Source organism: Suricata suricatta, chromosome 13 (assembly GCF_006229205.1).
Source record: "Suricata suricatta isolate VVHF042 chromosome 13, meerkat_22Aug2017_6uvM2_HiC, whole genome shotgun sequence".
NCBI classification, from domain to species: domain Eukaryota; kingdom Metazoa; phylum Chordata; class Mammalia; order Carnivora; family Herpestidae; genus Suricata; species Suricata suricatta.
The window spans coordinates 23,460,159-23,473,884 of record NC_043712.1 but is presented as its reverse complement, the minus strand read 5'-3'; the positions used below and the strand labels follow the sequence as shown (position 1 = coordinate 23,473,884).

At 41.5% G+C, this 13,726-nt stretch overlaps 1 long non-coding RNA gene across 1 annotated transcript; it reads left to right on the top strand.

Moving 5' to 3' along the window:
- The first annotated feature begins 210 nt into the window (after positions 1-210).
- Positions 211-6,582, top strand: LOC115277024. The gene is made up of 2 exons (XR_003902176.1): positions 211-296; positions 6,054-6,582. It is a non-coding gene; the product is annotated as an uncharacterized LOC115277024 (long non-coding RNA).
- Positions 6,583-13,726: the final 7,144 nt, after the last annotated feature.

Sequence of the window (13,726 nt, the reverse complement as noted above, 5' to 3'; positions counted from 1 at the left end):
CAGATCCTGGAGCCTGCTTCGGATTCTGTGTCTCCCTCTCTCTCTCTGCCTCTCCCCTGCTCATGCTCTCTCTCTCTCAAAAATAGATATTTTTTAAAGCTTTTTTAAAGAAATGATCATCTCTTATTTCTCCTCCCAAATCTGGAAATCTGCATTCTTTGTGACTTGTACCTCCAGGGTCTTCTGGACAGTGGAGCTGAGGAAAGCGTCCACATATCTGGCTACAGATCTCCCCAGAGATAAAACCTTGTGGACAAAGAGAAAAAAACTCCTGCTGGAAATCACAGTATGAGAAGGTAGGGAGAAACAAGTCCTCAGCAGACCCCTGCCACCAGAAGGTTGAAATGGCCACGTGTTTAGAGCAGTCAGTGCTTGAGGTTGTTGCAACAGAAGAGGCCAGACAGAAGGGGCTTTTTCTAAAGATGAGTTCTCTGGGACAGTGTCCACTAAGACTGAAATCAAGCCAAAAACAAACACTGTTAGAGTCAAATCTGGCAATGGTGGGGTAGAGACAGCTGATGGAGGGGGCTGACAGGCAAATGAATCGGTGGGATTCATGGAGTGAACGGGATGAGGTACTGGTGAGAAATGGGAAGCGGAGGTCCTTACAAAGAAGGTAGCATCATATGAAGAGGTGGGATCTGGTTGCGGAAGAGGATCTAATATCCTCTGAGTGTGTTCCAGAGCAGAGGAGAAAGGTCAGTGATGAGAGTAGAAGATGGTGTGTTACGATTGTAGCTCCAGAGGCAAAAAGGGAGCTGGTGCCCGGTGAGGAGACTGAATTAGGGGGCCTGGGGTTGAATGGAAGCAGAAGCACCTTGGGGGAAAAATGAGGAAGCTGGCTGTGGGGACGAAGGAAGGATAGTGAGAGATTAGGCGAGACCAAGGCAAGGAGGATTCCCAGGCAGAGGAGATAAAGCCATCACTGGAGTGGTAAAAGGGAGGAGTGAGAATGTGGGAGAACCTCTGGCGGTGGTACTGAGGAAAAGCAGGGGTGAGGGGGTGGGGCCCACTGTGAAGGGCAGAGCACAGAGAGAGGAAACAGGCTCTGTGGGAGCGGAGTCAGACATGAGCTAGGGAGGTGCAAGGGTTCATGGGACTCTGCAGGGTCCTGGGAAGCAAGGCTGATAAATAGGTCAGAAGCAAACGGGCTCAGGGGTGCCTGGTGGCTCAGCCAGTTAGACGTCTGACTTCGGCTCAGGTCATGATCTCACAGTTCCTGGGTTTGAGTCCTGTGTTGGGCTCTGTGCTGACAGCTCAGATCCTGGAGCCTGCTTCGGATTCTATGTCTCTCTCTGGCCCTCCCCTGCTCATGCTCTGTCTCTAAAAAAAAAAAAAAAGAAAAAAAAAACCACATTAAAAAATGTTAAAAAAAAAAAAAAAGTGAATGGGCTCAGCCTAATGCTTTTTCTGGAAGGTCTGGTGAAAGAGTGGAGGCCAGAGTTAAAGAGGACTCAGGCAGAGGGACTGAAGGAACAAAGGGAACACTGACAGAGCAGCATCCTTCACAGGCCTGCTAAAAACGGAAGGTCACCCTGCACACGGATGCCTTCCCAACCCTCCCTGCTCAGGTCTTGACCCAGCAGTTCTTTCCACAGAATAAAACCAAGAGGGTCTGGAGAGAGTAAGGGCCCCTAGGGCCTACTGCCCGTTAGAACATCCAACACTCGGGATACAGGTGCTTCCCCCCACTTTTCCAAAGTGCACGTGACACTACTTTGCCTTTACGGAAGACCTCCATTACTACCTGTTTTCACTACCCAAAAGAATTCCAAAGAGAATTTTTGCTTTTACCATAAAACAGTGAAGAGTGAAAACAGCATTCAGCGTCTCGGTCACGGCGAGGCTCTACAGAGGCAGCCGCACCCCAAGCAGCAGCAGTGGCAGTGAGAGGGGCCCGCCAAGCTCCTTCCCCGGGAACTACACTCAGCATCTTAGCACCAGCCACCAGAGCCCTCAACTTGGCCTCTCAGCATCTGTGCTTGATCTCAATTTATTCTGTCTCCTTAGCAAGATGTGCCCTAAGGTATCAGAAAAGCCTAAGAAGTTTTTTTTGGGGGGGGTGGGGAATGTTCAAAATTTTTTTCCATAGAAATTAATGGTAATGTTTCTTTGCTCTGTGCTTTTTCTCTTTTCCCTTTGGCTTATGAAAGTTTTCATAGGAACACACTAGTTTGGGATAGTGGAGAAACCTGTACACCTTTTAGAAACCTCACCCCAAGCCTTGCTTTCTCATTCTGTCCCCTGTGGTTTCCTCCTTCAGGAACAACCGCAGGTCACACTGGGGCCCCAAAATTGCAGAGCCCATCCTAGGAAGCAGGGAAACAGAAAAGAAGAAAAGAGATTAATCACTTCCAGAAAAAGTCCCATGCCACCACAGCTCCCTTCTGGCAAGTTCCACAAGCTGGTAAAACAAGAACCAGAGTTACGTGTTGAGAAAGTGAAAATTAGTTTGGCCTGAGACACTGAAAATCCACCATGCCACTCATCAGGCTGGGAAAGCAGACACAGAACACAGATAAAGCCAGCTGCAAAGTTAGCAGAAAATTCTATTTCTCCCCAGGAAACACTGCAGCTGTAAGGTGTCCTAATGACACTCAGTAGCATGACTATTACTTTGTTACTAAGAAATCTTGCTTTCCAAAATCATAGTTTATCAGAAACCTTACTTTTGAAATAATTTCAGTAATAACAAAACACCCTGCTATTGCCTGCGGGATCTAATTCGCTTTGACTCAGAGCAGCTACCTTGATATCCGACCCGGGTACAGATTCAAGATCGCCGTTCGGGGGTATGCCATTTCACATCGATCTTAACTTGTAGTTTCTAAGAAAAGGAGACCTTGTGTCCATCCAGACCTGATGTTGCCCCTTTTATATACAGCCCTTCTTTGCTTTAACTTATCAAAATACTGTTTCATATGAATTTCAGGGGCACCTGGGTGGCCTCTAGGCATCCGACTTTGGCTCGGGTCATGATTTCAGGGTTCGTGGGTTTGGGCCCCACATCAGGCTTTGTGCTGACAGCTCAGAGCCTGAAGTCTGCTTTGGATTCTGTGCCTTTTTTTCTCTCTGCCCCTCCCTATTCTCTCTCTCTCTCTCTCTCTCAAAAATAAATAAACATTTAAAAATTTTTTCATCTAAATGCCACACCCTCCTCAAAACTGTATCTTAACTTTTCCCTTTCTTGGTGGCACAGTTCCTCTGGTGTGTGACCTCCCTCATTGCAATGAGCCAATCAACCTGATTTTGTCAACTACAACTTTGTTCCTGGTGTCCTGATTAGGACACCTGGAGGTTTTCTTCATATTCGGTCAATACCATCCCTACTAAGCACTTAACTCAGTGTTTCTTAACTCAGTAATGCTGTGCATATCTGAGACTCCTTGAATCTCAAGACACTAAAGGTCTCTTTGTCTTTGATTGTGTGGTTTTACACTGAATTTAGATTCTGATATCAGAGGACCAAAGATACGACCAGTTTAATATTTGTATGCTAGAATTTTTGGTTTCTGATCAGACCTGAGTGTCCCCTGGTGAAGTTTGACTTCTAACACCATCTTCTGCCTTATGTTTGTCCACCATCTTCTGTTTGTCTATGAGAACTTTCTCCAATCTTCTCTGAGTCTGAGAACTTGGCTTTGGGAAAGAGCTCTCCATACATTCTGTGAGCCAGGTGGCTGCTGATCTCCCAGGTCAGCAAGTAGAAGCAGCCTAACCTTAGGGGCCGCAACTTAAAACACAAGTGATATTTTACCTCTGATCAACAGTCAAAAAATCTCTCATGAGCTTGTCTGCTAATAAGCCTGTGCTAGCACCTGGCATAACTTCACTGAGGATAAATTAGAATTAGAGTGGCCACTTGGGGAACTTTGACATGAACAGGAATGTTCATTTGAGAAATGCCAAAGGCAGAAGGGGAACAGAAACTCTCAGGAGGAGATCATATAACTGGTCTAAAAGAGAGAGATCACTGTGATTAATGTAGATTTCCCCTCTGTTTCTGTTCTGTGGGGATTAATAAACACTGGCTTTTAATTGTATGGCTTGATAAAATTGTCAAGGCCTTGAGTTACTGTTTAAACCTATAGTGACTTTCTCTTTTGGGTCTATGTATATATGAAACAGGTTTTCCTGCAGCTAAACTTTCTCCCTTCTCCTTACAGAGAAAAGGTAACTTTTTAATTGATAACTTCATATTTGTCTAAAGCTACCTCTTACTTTTTTTAGGTTTATTTATTTATCTGAGAGAGAGAGAGAGAGAGAGAGAGAGAGAGAGAAATAGAGAGCACAAGCAGGGGAGGGTCAGAGAGAGAAGGAGACACAGAATCCAAAGCAGGCTCCAGGCTCTGAGCTGTCAGCACAGAGCCCAATGCAGGGCTGGAACCCATGAACTGTGAGATCTGACCTGAGCCAAAGCTGGACGCTTAACTGACTGAGCCACCCAGGCGCCCCTAAAGTGTATTTTTTAAAGTATCCTTTTAACTTAATTTTCTCATAAATAATTTTGGATAAATTAGAATGAGTTAATCATCTTGATTAAAGATAATCTATGTCTATATTGCCTTGTGTGTTTTTAAATGTTTATTTATTTTGAGAGAGAGAGAGAGAGATAATGATCAGGGGAAGGGTAGAGAGAGAGGGAGAGAAAGAATCAAGCAGGCCTCATGCTCAGCACAGAGCCCAACTTGCAGCTCAATCTCACAACCCCGAGATCATGACTTCAGCCAAAATCAAGAGTGGCATACCTAACTGACTAAGCCACCCCGGCACCTTGCCTTCGTTTTATTATATAAAGTCATTGCCCTGGTTTTATTAGGTAAGATTAATGCTTAGACAGTATTCTAATTTATATAAAACTAAGATTAAAGCTTCAAGATCTAAACCTTCTAAATTTTGTATGTTGGTTTTATGGGACAAGAAAAGAATCATTGTTGAAGCAAACCTTTTATGATTATAAAATATAAAATTGTGTTTAAGTAAAATAATAGGACAGATGTCTTTTAAAGGGTTGTGATCTTGTAAAATTCTTATAATACTATGAATCATAAGGATTTAATGTTTTAACTAAAATTATCATTTCCATATACTTAATTAAACTGTTAAGACCTTAGAAAATGTTGAGTTACTTGATATATAACATTTGGATACCTGAACAGTTTCTAAGCTTTTAAATATATATATATGACTTTAGTATATATATTTAAGAGAGATATATATATGACTTTAAGATATATATACATATATGATGTAGGCATTATCTATAATACTTTTGGGGCTCCTGGGGGGCTCAGTCAATTAACTGTCTGACTTCAGCCTAGGTCAAGACCTCGCCATTCCCAAGTTCAAGCCACGCATTGGGCTCTGTGCTGACAATTCAGAGCCTGGAGCCTGTTTCAGATTCTCTCTCTCTCTCTCTCTCTCTCTCTCTCAGTCTCTCTCTTTGCCCCTCCCCCTCTCATGCTCTGTCTCTAGCTCTCAAAAGTAAATAAGCATTAAAAAAATTTTTAAACATATATATAATAGTTTTAATTTATCCTTATTCATATACATTATATAAGGACTATAACTTAATAGGATGTGTAAATGTTTAAAGATTTTATCTTTTTTTTAAGTAATCTTTATACCCAACATGGGGCTCAAATTCACAACCCCGATATCAAGCGTCACACACTCTACAGACTGAGCCAGCCAGGTGCCCCTTAGATAAATTATATTTTAAGGTTAAAATTAACTTTATTATAAATACATATTTATGTATGTCTACATATACATACAGAGGTACATTAATAACCTATAATTCTATAAATGACAAAAAGACAATTTCAAGGATATATTCCATGTTGATTTACTCACAGAAAAAGGTTTCTAAATCTCTTACTGCAAGTTGTAATGTAGACAATACACAAAAAGAATAAAATTCGTATTTTCTTGCCATAAAATAAGTTATTTTGTGCCTAGACAAGAGTTTTCTTCTGAATTACCAAAATATTCTGTTAACTCTCTGTCCTCTGTCATTCTCTTGAATAATAACACACATTTCCTTTTTTAAGTTACTAGGTCAGACATCAAAAGAAGAATGCAGTCAAACCTCGGTGAGAAGGACCTTCCCAGGTACTGTTAACAACCAACACAACAGTAAGCCCCTGCCTCCCAAGTCAAAAGGCATAAGTCGCTGGAAACCCCCGGGGAGCTGGCCTGAGCCTTCACACAGAGAAATCTGAGGAACCATTCCAGAACAGACAAGAGCAGGAAGTTGCACCTTCCACCCAAGACCATTGGGCCCTCCCTGGTAACAGCAGGAAGTGTCGCCTTCCCTCAAGATCCACTGGACAAGACCACCAGGGCCACCCACTGCGGTGCTTTAATCTGCATGCGCTTTTGCTCTTTTCCTTTGTTCTTTCGGCTCTGCCAAGTTAAGGTTTCAGTTGTTAACACTTCTTGTCTGTTGACCGTGATACCTCCAAGGCCTTTAACACTGTTTGTTTATTTGTTTGTTACCTTAGTCACTCCTCATGAGTGACTAAGTGACATGAGTATGGGTCCAGGGCCAGGCTACAACATGCAGTTAATTATGCTGTCTGTTTTGGGTTTGTACCTACTTTCCTTCAGATGCCATCAGACTTCTTTGCTATAAGTATCATGGAATTAATCAAATGAGTTCCTGTGTGATAAGACTCAACCAAGAAGGGATCTGGGGATGGACAATAGTGTTAACAGGTCAAACAAAGAGAATTCTAAAACTCCCTGTCAAGTCATACGTAGAAAGGAAACAAAACAATGCTCAGAAACCTTTTGTGAAAATTAGCTTCTCGACCCAAATGTTCACAAGGAAAGCCAGTGGTGGTGGTAAAATAAGTGACAAACGAGGACACAGAGGGGAAAATAGGACACAACGAGGGAAAAAGAGATGGTAAGAGTTCACTGAGGGGAGATAGGCTCCACAAGGTACTCAGGGAAAGAGGCAACTGAGGGAAATATGCCTCTGGAGAGTCCACAGAGAATCTGGAAGGCGGTGTTATGGAGTCTGCAGATGGTCTGGAACCCGGGCCTCTGTAGAATCCAGGGAGAAGGTGGAAACCAGAGTTACAGGGGCTGAGGAGGCGGTCACAGGTCTTCTGAGGGTCAGGGAGAGGGGAAGGCAGGGACTGAGCTGACCCTGCAGAGGAATGGTGGAAGCTGTGCGCCTCTAAGCAACAGCATCTTCCACAGGCTCCCGAAGAGCAGGATGTCAGCTTCCGTGGCCACCGTATCACACAACTCACAGAGGAGATCTTGATAGAACACTTGCCTCAAACTGCCTGTAACAGGGAGCTTATCCAAGTGGCTGCAGAAGACAAGAGGAGTAAGCCAAAGCCAGAGAGCTGGGCAGGGGCCCGGCAGGTCCGGAAACACTCTACGTCCCCCCGAATCCTAGACTGCACAGTGTTTCCCTCATTCCCGCACCAAGCCTTTCTTTCACATTCCCTTCCCTGTAGGCTTCTGAGCCAATATCAATCCCAGACTGCGCTGGGCTCTGTCACTGCATAAGTCATCCTAGGAAGAGGGACAAAGGAAGGGGGGAGAGAGATTCATCTCCTGTTCACCAGAAAAGGTTCTTTCAGTCATCCTCTCCAATCTGAGAATCCAAGAGCTTGGGTTACTGGCGGTGAAGAGAGGAGCAAAGTGGTATTTTAGGAGGCTGAGTGGAATGAGCCTTTGGGGCAGACTCTTGGGAGACTGAGACTCTGAAAGCAACAAAATTAATACACCAGATAAAACAGCCCATGACAATAATAGGAAGGCCTTTCACAGACATTATCTCATGGGATCCTCACAACAACTCTGTGAGGTATGAAGACCAGATGATACCTTAGAGGAGGAATCTGAACCCTGGAGAAATCAGACAGCTTGTCTAAAATCAGGACCTGGGTGGTAGAGCATTTGACTGCAAAATCAGGACTTGGGGGTTCTGCCTCCAAAACCAATAGTGTTTCCAATATATCTCACGTGCCCCCCAGTGGGCCCCACCCATGGCAGAACAGAGAATCCTTGCTGTGAACCTCGCCTCTAAGAGTTCTGTTTTGTAGTAGGGACTTGCTCTAGGAACTGCCATCCTCAGAGACTGTGGGCCTGGATCCGCATGGACAGGTGAGATTAAGGTTGACCAGACAAAACCTTGCCTTTTAGTGCTAGACCTTTGTTCTTCTTTTTGACTCTGCACTGATCTTAAGAGACTACAATGAGTGGCTAGGACCAAATTTTCATGCTCTTCTCTCTAGTTAGCTGCAGACATTGATTATTCATTATTCATGGATAATCTGATTTTCTAAATTAATAGAGCTCTCTACTAGTCACGTTAAAATGGACTACTTTTCCTTCTGCAAAAATTTCAAGAAGGGTTTTCTGTATGTCATGCTCACCTATCTTTCAGTCCCTATCCTCTTAGATAAAGGAGCCAAATTGCCCAGAACAGAAAGCTCGTGTGTAGTCCTTCACATAGGACTTGCCCCCGATGACAGAGCTTGGGCTCCAGCATCTGATTTGAGGCTTTCAAAGGCAAGGAGCACTGTTCTCCATATTAGCCCTAACACAAAGGGAGGTTCTGGCCCAGAGATCCCAGCGTTGGAATCGTGACTGATGAGTAGAGCTGAGGGACTCTGTCTTCCTACAGGTACCCCGAACTCTCGTAGTAATCCAGCCTAGGCAGGTGACTCACTGTTCACAGGGTTCTATAGGAGCCCTCTACCACACCCACACAGAGGGACTGTGAGCTTCACATATCAACCCCAGTTCCCACTCCTACCCCTGCCCTGTGCCCCTTGATGACATTCTAGTCTTTCCTGAGAGTTTCTATCTCAGAGGGCTCTCTATATAAATGTAATTGGTGTAGGAAAGTAGGAAGAGGAAAAGGTTCCTCTCTGCTGGGGGCTGCCCTAAGGTTCCTTTGCCAAATTGATGTGTCTGTTTTTCCTAAGTGTTGGTAAAATTTGATTCCTCTGTAAATAGTAGAAGAATTGAAAAAGGAACCCCATACTCACAGAGAGTATAAAATGGAGCTAGTGTCCCAATGCTCACTGAGAAAGCCTCTGAATGCGGAGTTTATCTGAAGTGTACAGAAGCTTCGAACAACTGAGCGCTGAGAAAATGCACTGTGGAATAGAGTTCTAGGTCCCCACCATGGAGCTATGGAACAGTGACAGTGTTTTTGACATGGGAGAGGGTCCTTAAAGAGGAAGGTGAACCCTCAATCCCTCTCCACAAAAGAGTAGAACCCTTCACTCCTCCCTGGGCCTTCTAGATCCTTCTACCCTTTTCTGGGCCTTAGTATTTTTCTAATTCCATTCTTTCTTCATATCACAGATATACTTATCCCTCCTACAGCCCAGATATTAGTTGAGTTGTTCCCCTTGGTCACCTCAGCTTTGATCCTACCAATTAGCAATTATATAGCCTTTGAAAAATGTGAAGTTCTCCAGGAGTTTTTACTAATTCCCAGGGATTTAAGGTCTCAAGATTTCCTGTTCTCAATTCCAGATTTCTAGCCAGCATTAATCCAGACATAGGACACAACTCCACCTTTATGTTTACCCAAAAATGTCTGCTTTCATGGAAAGCCTTAGTGAGCAATGTAGCCTTTACAAAATGATGATGAAGAGGACTGGGACAGACCTCACCCCTGGCAAACGACTTTAAAATCCCCAACTGCTGTCAGCACTGACTTATTTCCTTACCTGGAATCAGTCTTAGCCCAGGGCACCTAGTCCTTTCCTACCCATGTGATGAGGCTTTGCCAAACCTGGCAGCAAAAACAAGAATGAAGGATAGATCCTCAGTTAACATTGCTTCTGGGATATTGTTGCTTTTAGGTTCTTTCAGTGAACAGAGAAAGTAAAAGAATCTAAATCTTGAGTTCATATTAATATGTCAAACTTAACACCAGATTTTTACTTTAACTTCTGATATGTATCTCCTTTCTTTCACAATGAAAAGTTTGGATCCTAACATTAACATTCTTATTTGTCCTTTCCTAATATATAAAATTATATATTTCAAAATTATCATAAATATTACTCCTAATAATTAAACTATTAAGTGAAGTTTGAAATTATTTGCAGTTCTTTTTTCTTTAGAATATACCTCACCAAGAATGTATACATCTTCCAGAATCACTAGAAATAATTCTTTTCTCTGTATGGTTGTTACCAATCTGATAAAGAGTTAAGGTTATTAATTTCAAGTTATTGTCAATTTTAGGATTAGCTTTCTTTTTCCTCATGATTTTAGTCTTCAGAAAAAAAACAAAACATTTACATAATTCAAAAGTCAAAAATAAACTATACTTAGAGAAGTCTCACTTCCAATCCTTTCCTTGGATTCCTTTCCTTGGATTTCTTCCCTCAAGACATAGAAAGGGTGTGAAGAAAGGGAAGAGAAGAAAGTAGAAAGACTATGGTTCCAATGCCCTACTGTTTGAAGCTGGGCATTTCCTAGGCCTTGTAAGTCATGATTTCTTCACATGAAAGTGGGAAATGCAATACTCATCTCCTGGAAATAATCTACAGATTAAATGAGATAACATGTGAAATGCCTGGTCCATAGTATGTGCTCAAAATGTAAGAGCACTACTCAGTATAAAAAGATCAATAGGACTTTGAAATGTTAGATCAACTTGTCACCCAATTTTGGTGTCTTTTAAAAATCCTTCTACATAACATAGAGATAATAAAAATGTATTCTAACAGTCTGGAGCAGTGCTCTAAAGAGCTAAACAAAAACCTTTATTTGAAGAGAAATAAAAGTAAAATTATTTTTCCAAAACAAAAAACAACAAAAACAACCGACTTGTCTGGATGGCAGTGGTAAGGTAGACTACCATGAAAAGACATAAAAAGAAAACTCAGACTATCTTAGGGACTAAATACCTGTTTCCCCCTCAAAATGTATGTCCAAACCTTACCCACCCCTGCAGTATGGTAGTATCAGGAAGTAGGGCCTTCAGGAGGTAAATGGGATTAGATGAAGTCATTAGGGTAGAGCCCTCATCCTAACCCTAACCCTAACCCTAACCCTAACCCTAACCAGAGCTTACTTCCACACTCATTTCCCCCAAGTGAGGACACACCTGCAAAACAGCCCTCTATGAACCTGGAAGCAGTGTCTGACCAGGCACCCAATCTGCTAGCACCTTGATCTTGGACTTCCCAGCCTCTAGACCTGTGAGAAATAATTGTTGTGTAAGCCATCCAAGCTATGGTATTTATGGTATTTATAGCAGCCCAAAGAGACTTAAGACTTTTTGAAATAACAACACAGAGGCTGAACAAACATCTGTGATAGCACTACATGAAAGTGAAATAAAATCCTTAAAAAATGAACAACTCAGATTGAGTAAAAAAATGAAACCACACTCTAGGCTGTCTATAAACTACATGCCTAAAGTAGAGACTCAGAAAAATTTGGAAAAGCCAAGAGACCTGATAAAACAATAAAATAATAAAAGTAGCCTAGTAAAAAAAAATAATAAATTCATAAAATCACGAGTTTCTAATATTCTACTTAGGGACCTAAAGGAGAGAAAATTTGTTTCTGTAGAGGAAGATACACATTGTTTTAGGATAGAGAAATATAACATTATTAAGATATCATTTTCCCTAAATCTATATATCATTACAATTATAATGAAAGCACAAACATGATTCATGGTTATTTGGGTCAAATATTACTAAAAATAATATAAAAAGAAGAAAAAACATAGAGATATTCTGAAAAATGAAAGCAATAAAGATGGAGGGTGAAAGTGGCCCAAAGGTATTAAAATACTTTAACAAAGTTACAGTGAATAAAACCGTATGGGGACGCCTGGGTGGCTCAGTCAGCGGAGCACCCAAACCTTGATCTTGGTTCAGGTCATGGTCTTGTGGTTCGTGGGATTGAGCCCTACATTGGGCTCTGTGTGGACAGTGTGGAGCCTGCTTGGGATTCTCTCTTCCCGTCTCTTTGTGCCTCCCCTGTGCTTGCTCTCTCTCAAAAATAAATAAACATGTTTAAAAATAAATAAGTATGATAGTGACACAGAAATATACAGGAATGTGGATGTGAATTGTCCATAAATTATCCCAAATGTGTATGGAAAGTTAGCATCTTGTAAAGGTGGTGTGACAAATCAGGGAGAGAAAAAATGAGATATTTAACAAAGTTGGGGCAATTTCTTAGCTGTTTGGGAGGAAAAAAGTGGCTATAAGTCTTGCCTTAAGTAAGCATATTTTTTTTAGAAACATAAAAGACTCTGTAAGATTATCATCTTGGAATGGGAAAAGCATTTCTATGTTTAAAAAAATATTTTTTATGTTTATTTATTTTTGAGAGAGACAGAAAGAGAGAGCAGTGTAGAGGGATAGAGGGTCCAAAGTAGGCTCTGCACTGAGAACAGAGAGCCCAGTGCAGGGCTCGAACTCACAAACTCTGCGATCATGACCTGAGCTGAAGTCAGACACTAACCAACTGAGCCCCCCAGGTGCCTCAAAAAACATATTTTAGAAAGCATAATAGTAGAGGATGGTTCTTATAATAAATTCAAACAACACATAAATATGTAAATTCCACAGCATAAGCACTCTCACCCCTTTACACTCAACTCCGTGGAAGCAGGCACAGGTAGCAATCGGGGGCAGATGGAAAGGCATTTTAATGCATAACCTGAACCCAGAAACCTTAAAGAGAAAAGACGGATTTGTAGTTCAGTATAAACAGGTTTAATATTTCTGCTTTGAAATAAAAGGTAAAAACAAAGTGAAAAACAAATGACAAACGAAAGAATCAGAGCTCAAATGATAAAGAATACAGTTTATGCCACATTCTTACCAACCAATCAGTAAAAGGATTAATTCACTTCAGTTCACACAGAACTATATATGAAAAGCTCTTCAACTCATTTATGAAACATAAAATCCAACAACAGTGAGGGTATCTTTTCCTCCCGTAAGAATAGCAAAGGTAATGAAAATTTAAACCAACATAATTTTCCATACCTGCATTAAATAATCCTGAGACCTGCATATTTTCTATCACTATGTTAAACATACTGAGAACAAGCAAAACTAATATAGCTATTAATTCCAGGAAATGGTTTACTCCTAAAGACTACAATGCAAAACAACTAAAATGATTTACTTGTCAGGACTAACTATTCTTCATCAAGGCTTGCTGCAAGATCTTTACCTTGTTTTGACAAAAGTTATTATATCGCACACTCAACACTCCCAATCAATTTCCCACCTTGCAAGACCTGGCCAAGTTTGTTCTTCCTTGCATATTTTCTCATAGCCCAAGAGGTACTGGCTGTTCCCTACATTTGCTCTTTCTATATTCTTTAGAATTCTCTTTTACTCTTTATTTGTTAATCACCTCTTACTAGTTAACAGTTCTTTATAAATTTGTTCGAATTGCCAGTGTGACTTAAGCTCCTACCTACATGCCAGCTAGTGTGCCTACAAACCACACAGGTGAAGGCCAATATTTGTTGTGCTGCCCTAACAAATTATCGCCAATGTAGGAACTTAATGCAGATATATTACCTTATCAGTCTGCATGTCAGGCATCCAGTACAGATCTCACAGTAGGCTAATCAAAGTGCTGCATTTCTTTATGGAGGCTTTAGACAAGAATCTGTTTTCTGTTCATTGGGTGGTTGGCAGAATTCAGCTATTTCCCTGGCATGGTAGTACTGAGTACTGATTACTGAGTA